Source organism: Zootoca vivipara, chromosome 7 (genome assembly GCF_963506605.1).
Source record: "Zootoca vivipara chromosome 7, rZooViv1.1, whole genome shotgun sequence".
Lineage (NCBI taxonomy): Eukaryota > Metazoa > Chordata > Lepidosauria > Squamata > Lacertidae > Zootoca > Zootoca vivipara.
Window position 1 is genome coordinate 95,281,822 of NC_083282.1, and position 9,167 is coordinate 95,290,988.

The window sequence follows — 9,167 nt, forward strand, 5'->3', positions numbered from 1 at the left end:
CCGGCGCAGGCAGGCAGGCAGGCAAGCGAGGGAACGGGGCGCAGTTGCTCCGGGGTTGGCGCCCCGGGGTGTGCAGAACAGGAGCCTTGCTGCGCGCATCCCTCGCCGCACCTTGAGGAGCGGCGGAGCTGGCCTGGAGGCTCTCTGGACCGGCGCCTGCTTCCAAGTAGCTCCCAGGGCGCCCCAGAATGAGCGGCGCTCCACCGGCTGGGAAGCCAGCGTTGTCAGCTCTGGCTGGCAGCGGCAGCAGCTCGCCTCGCCCTCTCGGTCCCGGAAGGGCCTCCTTTCCACCGCCTGGCCCTCCTGCCTGCTTGAACTGGAGCTGAGCAATGAGCTTCTTGCCCCTTGCCTTCCCAAAGCGCCTTGGGGGTTTCTCTGACTGGGTTATCTTCACAACAACCCTGTAAGCTGGGTTAGACTGAGCCACCTTCGCCCACGGAGCAGGGAACTGGCCCTTAGTCTGCCCCACCCCAAGGCTCCATCAGGAGAGCCCTTGTCTGGACAAAAGAAATAAACCAGATTTGCTGTGAGAAAAATGAGTTACGGTACTTCTTGCATTCCTACCCCAACTTTTTATTCAAGGCCGTCTACATGATTCTTTTTCCTCTCCTCATTCAATCCTCCTCACAACAGCTCTGTGAGGTAGGTTGGGCTGAGAGGCAGTGGCCGGCCAAGGTCACACCCAGTGAGCTTCATGGCCGAGGGAGGATTTGAACCCAGGTCTCTTCCAGGACCTAATCTGGGTCTCACTTTTGATGCCCGGAGAAGCAGAGCCCAAAGAGGCAACCATTTAGAGCACAGGAAGCCACATGGCAGAGAATCAGGCCCCCACCCACAGGAATTTAGGCATGGGTCTTTCTCTTGCCCTCCCAATCTGGAGGTGCTTGAACCCGGAGCCTCCTGCGGGGTCAACCACTGAGCTTCTCCAGTTCAGCTTGCACCATTTGGACCCCAATTCCTGCCTTCATTTTTTCCCTTCCTCCCTCCCCTTCAATTGCCTTCTGAGTCGGCTTGCAAGGCTGGGGCTGGCTGTGTTTCCTTTTGTGGGCTGGAATGGCCTAACTGCTCAGACATGGGGACATCAGTGTGACTCGGCCATCCTGATGGGGTCCATAACCTTATCGGGATTCCAAAAGCAGCAGGCTCCTCTCCTGGCCCCATCTCCCCAGGGTGCTGAGCTCCCCAGGTGACCTGGCAGACCCACAGAGGGAGGCAGGTCTTGAAGGGTCCCTGGAGCCATGGGGAGTTCCAGACACAAGGTGGGAGAGGGTGTTATTTAGGAGGAGCTGGACTACAGCTTGGGCCTCTGGGGTGGGCCTGAGAGAGGACATTGAAGGCCAGGGTCCTTGTGGGTTGAGTCCCTGTGCTTCCTGCCTACCCACCCCTTTTCCTGCTTCCAAGCTGGATCCCACAGGTTTTGCTGCTGGGGGAGGAGGGGGACCTCAGCAGTGCCCCCCCCCCCGCCTCTGGCTAGGCTTGGCCCTCCTGCACTTTGATGAATGCCACATTGGAGGGGGGGAGCCCTGTGTGTTTCCCCACAGCAGGTTGCTTCCCTCCTGCCATTGAAACCACTTATCAAAGCAGCCCTGCCTTCCTTCCTGTCGCCTCCCAGGCTTCTGATGTGACTGCAAGCACGTCTCCCTGCATGGAAGAACCCCGCAAAGGGCCGGCTCTCTGCCTTCCAGCGGCAAGTCAGCACATAAGGCTTGAAGAAGAGCCTGCTGGATCAGGCCAATGGCCCATCTGCTTCTAGAAACCAACATGGCGTCATGGTTAGAGTGTCAGGCTTGGGTTCAGGTCCGCAGAGAATAGGGTCAAATCCCCACTTGGCCACGAAGCTCACTGGGGGCCTGTCATTGCCCCTCAGCCTAGCCTACCTCACAAGGTTGTTGTGAGGATTAAATGTGGAGAGGAGGAACCACATACTGTACACCGTATAAAGTTCCTTGGTGATAAAGGTGCACACAAACAAACAAATAGTTGCCATTGACAGACAAATTCATGGAGGCCAAGACTCTCTCTTTCCTTAGGGGCAAAACTAGTATGTTTTGCTTTTTAAAATAAGTGTCTGTTCAGTGCTGCCAGTGCCCATGATCTGTTTGGGCTGGTATCGGTCTTGTCAAGTTAGCCAAAGCAAATGGAGCAGGAGAGTTTGAAGAGGGACTTTGCTGATTCCATTATGGCAGTGGCATGTGGTCTGTGGACTAGGCCAGGCCTCTAAATGTTCCCGGTAAATTAGAGTATTAAAGTATTAATGCCTGGCGCCTCCTTCCCAATGCCTGGGAAGCTTCTGGCCGGCTTAGAGAGGGAGGAGGGATGCTCACGACTGCAACGTCACAGGCACAACATCCCCCCCCCATTGCCCTCGCAAGCTGGCGCCTCTGGCCCTAACTGACCCCCTACGAAAAAATTCACTGCATAACCACTGCATTATAGTCCACCTGAGAGGGAGGGAGGGAGGGAGGGAGATGTCATGGGGGCAAACTGGGCTGGGAAACATGAAGGGTCCGCACTGCAAGGCATCTTTCTGACTCCAATCATCTCCAAATCAGACCGAGCGGGGATTGAATGAGAGCAAGAAAGCAGGCGAGCTCCCCAGGCACAGAAAAGAGCACCTCTCCCTGTTCTGCTTCTTCCTCATTTCCCTGCTAACCTTCCGAGAAAACCCCAACATCCCTCCCAGATTGGAGGTTGGGGCGAAATGCACCACTGGGCGACTCTGCATTCCAGAGATACTACTTTGGAGTTTTCTGTGCTGAGCATCCAGTGCCTCCGAAATGCTCCCAGGCTCAGCCTCCGATGCCCGCCTTCCTTCTTGGCACCCAAATGCCAGCACAGGTCCTTGCAGGAGCGACACACCTTTCCTACCGTATGATTCACTGTCAGAAGCGAGGGCAGGCGGAGGCGGCGATGGCATGGGAAATCAGCAGGACTTATCTTACACCTCTCTCTCTTTTTTTCTTGTTTTTTGCAGCCAGGGACAAAATAAGAAAGAGCAGCGTCCCTAGTCCCAGTCCCTAGTCCCAGTTCCATCCTGCCCACTATGGGGTTGCCTTTGTCCCCTGCCCCATCCCTCAGTGACACTTGCAATGAGCCTGTGGGTGGGTGGGTGGGGGGACGTTAAGAAGGTTTAATGCTGGTGGGAATCCCTTTCTTAGCATGTTTAGGACTATGGCTCCATGGCAGCAGGAAAACAGTTGCCCCTTCTTCCTTTCTGTGCCTCTGACCGGCAGCAGCTCCGACCACAACTAATCAGCTAATCTCTACTAGTACTTTAATAAGCAACCCTGGAATTTGTTCTTGCAAAGGCTGTTATACAATGACATTTGCTTTCTTCAGCCGTAGAGTTTGTGGGGTTTGCAGGCAGGTGGTCCCCGGTCCAGTCCCCAACGGCATCTCCAGTGGGGGCTGGAAGGGGCTCCTTTGCCTGAAACCTGGGAGAGGGGCAGGCAATACTGAAATGGTGGGACCACTGCTCCAACTCAACGCAAGGCAGCTTCCTGGGCTTCCTGGGCTCTTGAACGGTGTATTGTTCTGAAAGGAGAGAGATGGGTTTGGCAGTTTATAAGGTTCCCCTCCCTGCCACTTTACTTCTCCTGCTCCTTTCACTTAAGTTTTGAAGAGAAACAGGAGGCAGTGATGCCCGCTTATTTGGATGGGTTTAAAAGAGGGTTGGACAAAACAATGGAGGAGGAGAGGATGGCCATGCTTCTCTCTCCACAGTCAGAGGCAGCGATGTTTCCGAATATTCCCAGTTGCTGGAAACCACAGGGCGGGGAGATGGTTGCTCTTGTGCTCAGGTCCTGCTTATGGGCTTCCCATGTGGGCATCTGGCTGGCCCCTGTGAGATTCAGCCATCACATAGAATAATAGAATCACAGAGTTGGAAGAGACCACAAGGGCCACCCCATCCAACCCCCTGCCAAGCAGGAAACACCATCAAAGCATTCCTGACATATGCCTGTCAAGCCTCTGCTTAAAGACCTCCAAAGAAGGAGACTCCACCACACTCCTTGGCAGCAAATCCCACTGTCAAACAGCTCTTACTGTCAGGAAGTTCTTCCTAATGTTTAGGTGGAATCTTCTTTCTTGTAGTTTGAATCCATTGCTCCGTGTCCGCTTCTCTGGAGCAGCAGAAAACAACCTTTCTCCCTCCTCCATATGACATCCTTTCATATATTTGAACATGGCTATCATATCACCCCTTAACCTTCTCTTCTCCAGGCTAAACATACCCAGCTCCCTAAGCCGTTCCTCATAAGGCATCATTTCCAGGCCTTTGACCATTTTGGTTGCCCTCCTCTGGACACGTTCCAGCTTGTCAGTATCCTTCTTGAACTGTGGTGCCCAGAACTGGACACAGTACTCCAGGTGAGGTCTGACCAGAGCAGAATACAGTGGTACTATTACTTCCCTTGATCTAGATGCTATACTCCTATTGATGCAGCCCAGAATTGCATTGGCTTTTTTAGCTGCTGCATCACATTGCTGACTCATGTCAAGTTTGTGGTCTACCAAGACTCCTAGATCCTTTTCACATGTACTGCTCTCAAGCCAGGTGTCACCCATCCTGTATTTGTGCCTTTCATTTTTTTTTCCTGTGCCAACTTTTAAATGTTTGCTGAAAACTTCTATTTCTCCAGGCCTGTGCAGGTGCCTAAGAGCACATCTCCCACAATTGGCTTATTGATGCTTTTAGCCACTTTGCTTTCTAAAATTGTTATTGATACTTTTATTGTATGGTTTTTACATCTTTAACATTGCTTGCTTCTGTGCATCTGAACTGTCTGCTCAACTCATTCAAGGATTCCCAAACTTTATCTGGCCTCGCCTCCTTGGTTAAACTCAACCCTAGTGTCCCCTACCCTATTAAAAACATTATTCAGAATAGTGGTTTGCACGACCCACCAGGGAAGACAATAACATTCAAAACAGTAAGAAGTAATTGTACGTTAATTCAAAATCCAGTGAAAGCAATTTAATTAATTCAAGGAAACTGATGAGCTTGAGTTTTTTCCAAGTCTGATAGGCCTCCCTGCCACTTAGCATCCCCCCCCAGTAATTCCTCCACCAACCAGCGGCACAACTGCCCACTTTGGAAAGCGCTGCTGCTAATTCATTACAAGCAAAAATACACCATCGCCACCAACGGCTTATTACAGACAGTAAAAATTCCCACCACTGTGTTTTCACTGCAGCAAAACTACTTCTTGTCCTCTCCAACTTTTCAATGGCCTTTCTGCCTCTGGGCTTTTGCTCAGCCAGTGGCAGATTTAGCCCAGGAGGTCTATGGTTTGGACAAGGCTGAGCGTGCCAGAGGCCCCCGCCCTGGAAAGTACTACTGGCCAAGCCTGGAGCGTTTGAGGGCTGCCCTTCTGCAAGACAGCCTCCAGCTGGAAGAGATGCAGGAGGCAAAGGAGAGCCCAGGGCAAGCCAGGGACCACAGCAGGGCAGAGATGAGAGAGGCTTTGCAAACCAAAATAGCTGTGGGCGCAATGACTCACTCTGGGAGGGCCAGTGGGGGGAACAGCCCATTCTCACCAGGCTGTAAGGGGCAAAGCCTTGCTCTGACCACAAGACTGAGCCAGATTTGATGCAGGTGGGTCCCTGGTGGCCATTTGGATGCAGTAACAGGGAGGGAGGAAATGTTTTGGATGAGGCCGCTAGGCCAAGAGCAAAAGAGTGAGGAATTAATGGAAGCCATTTCCCCCATCAAAATCCCCGCCAGCCGATTTCCACCCCATGGTGGGGTGGAAGAGATACTGGACTCCTATTATTATTATTATTATTATTATTATTATTATTATTATTAAATACAATTTAGGGATATGGAGTTTAGGCAGAGGGCTAAGCAGATTCTCTGTCTCATGGCTGCCCCAAGCAAATTTCAAAACCCACAAGGAATAATAATAATAATAATAATAATAATAATAAGACATTTCTAACTCACATCCGTTGTAGCTCTTTTGGAAACAGCTTTAGAAGATTGCAGAGCGCCACGCACTGAGGGATGCAGCCCCAAAGTTGGATGCTTTCAAAATGCCCCCTTAAAAGAAGGGCCCTCACCGCTCAGGGGCAAAGCCTCCACTCTGCCAACCGCAGCTCCCGGGCCGTGGCATCTCCAGACAGGGCTGGGCAAGAAATCCTGGAGAGCAACTGCCACTCCATGTAGAAGACAATACTGGGCTGGATGGGCCAGTAGGTCAGACTCAGGAGAAGACAGCGTCCAGCAGCAGCAACAGCAGGCTGAGAAGGGTCAATATTTTCTCCCTCTTCCCAAAGTAACTTCATTACTACTGGGGGGTGACCAAAGATTCATTCATCTCCTTCTAAACTCCTATCTCCTAAGGCAGTTTGCATCCATCGAAAACCAGTCAAAACCCCTTTTGCTTTTAAATTATTTTATTTTTTCATGCTTTTATTTTTTGTAAACTTGTAAACCGCTTTGACATGTTTTGTGATTTAGCAATACAATATATAAACGCCTTTATAAATAAAGTAAGATGCAAACAATACATAAGCCAAAGGATAAATGGACATAAATCTGACATCAGGAACCACAAGACAGAGAAACCAGTAGAAGAACACTTCAATCTCCCAGGACATTCTATACAAGATCTCAAAGCAGCTGTTTTATTACAGAAAAATTTCAGGAACAGACTGGAAAGAGAAGTTGCTGAATTGGAACTCATTACCAAGCTTAAAACCATGGAGCCACCTGGGATGAACAAAGACATTGGATTCTTATCTCATTATGCATGATCAAGCTTTCTTTAGCGCCTCAGCCCTTGCTTTTTCCCCGCAGGACCTATTGCAGTCATCAGCAGTCGTTAACAGCCATCTACAGGTTTACCACTCCCATCAGCCCATCACCCATTCCCCCCACCCCACCCCCACCCTCTGTATATGCATAAGGGACTGACTTCTTTTTCAAGTGTATCTGAAGAATTGTGCATGCACACAAAAGCTCATACCAAAATAAAAACTTAGTTGGTCTTTAAGGTGCTACTGAAGGAATTTTTTTATTTTGCTTCAACTCAGACCAACACGGCTACCTACCTGTAACTAGAACTTTTGGAACAAAAATGTCTTCAGTTGTTTCCCGAAACTGCTGGCTGTGGATGCCGGTGGATGGCCCCACGGAACAGGGGCAGCTACACTACAAGCCCTGCTAAGGAATGGGCTTCTGACATCGACTGCAGTGATGTGTAAGGGACAAGGCAAGGTCCTGAGCTGTAGAGGCACTTGAACTACTTGACATGTAGTGAGCACTGACAGCCATTGCAAATACCGCAAGGAGGGAGTTATATATCTGCCTTGAAATATCCCATCAACAATGTCTCCAATTTTTTTTTACACATCACTTGGGAAGACAGGCAAACTAATATCAGTGTCCTGGAAGAAGCAAAGATCACCAGTGTTGAAGCAATGATTCTTCAACATCAACTTCGTTGGACTGGTCATGTTGTGCGGATGCCTGATAGTCGTCTTCCAAATAAACTACTCTATTCTGAACTTAAAAATGGAAAGCGTAATGCTGGTGGTCAACAAAAGAGGTTTAAAGACTCTCTCAAGGCAAATAAATCTTTAAAAATGTAGTATAAACACCAACAATTGGGAAACACTTGCCTGCGAGAGCTCCAGTTGGAGAACAGCCTTTACCAAAGGTGTCATGGGCTTTGAAGAAACTCGATCTCAGGATGCAAGGGAGAAACGCGCTAAGAGGAAGGCACACTTGGCAAATCCACACCGTGATCAACTCCCACCCGGAAACCAATGTCCCCACTGTGGAAGGACGTGTGGATCCAAAATTGGCCTCCACAGTCACTTACGGACTCACTGTTAAGACCGTGTTCATAGAAGACAATCTTACTTGGCTACAAGTGATCGCCAAAAGAGACTATGCTGGCGGTAATCCCCCCCAACATAGAATCGTAGAGTTGGAAGAGACCACAAGGGCCATCCAGTCCAACCCCCTGCCAAGCAGGAAACACCATCAAAGCATTCTTGACAGATTGCTGTCAAGCCTCTGCTTAAAGACCTCCAAAGGAGGAGACTCCACCACACTTCTTGGCAGCAAATTCCACTGCCGAACAGCTCTTACTGTCAGGACGTTCTTCCTAATGTTTAGGTGGAAACTTCTTTCTTGTAGTTTGAATCCATTGCTCCGTGTCATTTTGCTCTAAGGTCATTTTGCAGTGTGATCCTGTCCTCTGGGGTATTAGCCACCCCTCCCAATTTGGTGTCATCTGCAAACTTGCTCAGGATGTCCTCAAGCCCATCATCCAAGTCATTGATAAAGATGTTGAATAAGACTGGGCCCAAGACAGAACCCTGTGGCACCCCACTAGCCACTACTCTCCAGGATGAGAAGGAGCCATTGATGAGCACCCTTTGGGTTCGGTCAGTAAGCCAGCTACAAATCCACTGAATGGTAGCATTGTCTAGCCCACATTTTACCAGCTTCTTTACAAGAATATCATGGGGCACCTTGTCAAAGGCCTTGCTGAAATCAAGATAGGCTACATCCACAGCATTCCCTTCATCTACCAGGCTTGTAATTCTGTCAAAAAATGAGATCAGATTAGTCTGACATGACTTATTTTTCAGAAACCCATGCTGACTTTTCGTGATCACAGCGTTCCAACATGCCAGCTGTTGCATTCTGCACCAGCTGCAGCCTCTGAATTGACCCCAAGAGTAGCCCCACAAAGAGCGCAGTGCAGGAATTCAACCATGAGGTGACCAACGCAGGGCAAGGTCAAGCCATGGGTAGGCAAACTAAGGCGCAGGGGCAGGATCCGGGCCAATCGCTTTCTAAATCTGGCCCGCGGACGGTTCAGGAATCAGCGTGTTTTTACATGAGTAGAATGTGTGCTTTTATTTAATATACATCTCTGGGTTATTTGTGGGGCATAGGAATTCGTTCATATTTCATTTATTTTTTCAAAATAAAGTCCGACCCCCCCACAAGGTCTGAGGGACAGTGGACCGGCCCCCTGCTGAAAAAGTTGACCCCTGACCCTGCCTTAAGCTATCGTGACAATGGCGGGGGTACTGGGAAGGCTCTGCGTGATACTCACGCCCATATCTTGCATCTTGATTTCTTTTCGTCAATAAACGGAAACCAAGAGCTCAGTGACTCCTGGACTGTTTACTGACCCAAA